We start from the raw sequence: 2,603 nt of genomic DNA on the forward strand, positions 1-2,603 counted from the left end.
GAGGCAACTGCCCGCTGATTGGGTGCCCGCGAGAAGCATTGTTGCTAGGGCCGCCGGAGCTGGCGGCCAGGCAGCGCGTGCCGCCTGACTGAGGCCAAGGGGAGGGGGGAAGAGCTGGGCGAAGCTGGGCTTTGAGCGGGGCTAGCAGGGAGGGAGATGCCGGCTGAGCGTGCCCCGTGCGGGGCTGTCCCCCCTCGATACGGGCCCCTTCCCTGCTCTCCACTCGCAAGAGCAGGTCTATGATGCCCACATAGGGTGGGGGTCCTAGCAACTCCTCTTCCTTGGACTGCGTAAGCCCTGGTTCTCCTAGGCTTTGGCCTAGCAGTGGATGTGGCCAGCCAGGCCTCCTTTGGTTTGCCCACTCGCTTGCTCCACTTCTAGCTCTCATGGTGTACATAAGGGTGAGGTGCAGTACCCAGCTCTCCAGCATACGCTGCTGACACAATGCTCACAGGGCCATGGGCCTTTGTGCTACAATCCCCTGAGTGGTCCAGCAGTGCAAATGTTCCTGCCTCCACCATCCCACTGAGAGCCCATCTGCAGCTAGTTGAAGCAAAAGCTGTAACAGAGTCATACAGAACACATAAAGATGATCTTACTTTTTAGTCCTACTTTTGCTCCTGTTATGTTGGTAAAATCCCATCTCATTCCTCCTAAACCTTTAGGGAACATTCATTCCTGTTCTCGCTCCCCAGATCCTTACTGTGACTCAACCTGAGGGATCACCCTATTGTAAAAAATGCACTAGGCCTAATGCTTTTTGAAGTCAGAATGATGGGGGCCCAACTGCAACCCTATTAATGGATCTATGACAATAGAGCTGCCATCCTGGAAAGAATATAAAAACCAAATAAAAATAATAAGATTATTGCAGTTCAGTTTACTAAGCAACAGACTCTCTCTGCCATCTATTTAGTCTAGGGCTGCCAGTTAATCGCAGTTAATGCATGCAATTAACGCAAAACAAATTAACTAGATTTTAAAAATAGTCACAATCAGTTTTAATCACACTGTTAAATAATAATAGAATACCAGTTTTGCATTCTGTGTTGTAATTGAAATCAATATATTTGAAAATGCAGAAAAAAAATCCAAAAATAGTTATAATACATTTAAATGGGTATTTTATTATTGTTGAATAGTGTGATTAAAACCGTGATTAATCACAATTATTTTTTTACTCTCATAATTAATTGGGATTACTTTTTTTTGTTAGCCCTAATTTAATCATGAGATCAAACATGTCTACATAGGTATAAATTACTAGCATTTTGTGCTAATTTTAAATACATAAATACATAAAATTAGTCAGGAAACTAAAAGTGGTAAAAACCATTGCAATTTTGTCACACAAAGCACCCAGTAAAGAACTCAGTACCAAAAGCGATGCTTAGATGTTTCATAGCATCCCTTGCTATCAGATGCTGTGGCACTGCTGTGAACAGCCAGAGCATGCTATGGAATGGCATGCATCTCACATCTCACCTCCCACATTTGACCTGTGAATTCCTATCTCGAGCATACAACAAAGAGCAAATGTTCCTTACAGGCTATCTGTTTGGAAATATGCAGTGTCACTTTACAAATGAGGTTTACAGGTGAGGGATCTTTCAGCTGTATCTGTTTTAAAAGCACCATATAAATAATAATTATAGGCCTTGGGTTTTTTAACCTCAGATCTTCCCCCCCCCCATTTTTTATGTTGCAGCAATAGTGAGGTTATCTCAAGGGCTTCTGTTAAGAGTCTCCAGATTTGTCTGTTTGGAAACTTGCAGATTATTCTCAGCAGAAGCCTTTGGCTCTGGAATTTGCTTTCCTAAGACTGGTGACTTTTGTTGGATGTTTTAAGATTCTATTCTAAATTCTGTTCTCTCAGGCCTTTGCCTGGGATGGTGGCTGTGGAGTATGACCATAGCTTGTTAGATTGGCAGTTACTGTTTACATGGGCATGGATGCGCTAGAAATCATGGAATTGCCCCAAAGTGCATGTCTGAATTGTGTTTATTTGTCACTGGATGGTTGATGCAGAAATGCAGCCCTTTGAGCCACTGCCTATGTGTGACTATTATACTTCCAGAGGAGTGAGTATATTATCATATTATTAATGGCAGTATTAGGTTTCCTCACACCTTGTTCCTGATTGCACCTCCCTCTGCCCTTCTTATGTAGATTCATGTGAGCACAGTCCAGGTTACTCCATCTAGTTTTCCTATGATCAGTTTCCCTGATACAGTTCATGACTGTAATAAGATGTTAACACCAGGCCTCATTTGGCAGGTGCAATATTGTGTCTCACCTCTCAGTCCCCACACTCCCCTTCATTGCTCCATTGCTCTCATGTTCCTTTTCTAAACAGCTGCCATCCTTCTCCAAGTCCTCTTGCACCTCTCAGCTCCGTCATTAGCTAATGACTTGGTTACATTTTGAGACATGGATACAGTATCAATGCCTTAGTTGCTTGGCCCTGCAGGTGACCCCACTGGATCAATCCTTTGGTAGCCTGGCACTCCAGGTGACCCTATAATTCTTATTTTGAACACTCACCCTGGGCTCTGTCTTGTCATTGTATAAAAGACATTTAGCTCCGAATGGAGGCAAGAGCT

This window comes from Mauremys mutica, chromosome 7 (assembly GCF_020497125.1).
Source record: "Mauremys mutica isolate MM-2020 ecotype Southern chromosome 7, ASM2049712v1, whole genome shotgun sequence".
Classification (NCBI taxonomy): domain Eukaryota; kingdom Metazoa; phylum Chordata; order Testudines; family Geoemydidae; genus Mauremys; species Mauremys mutica.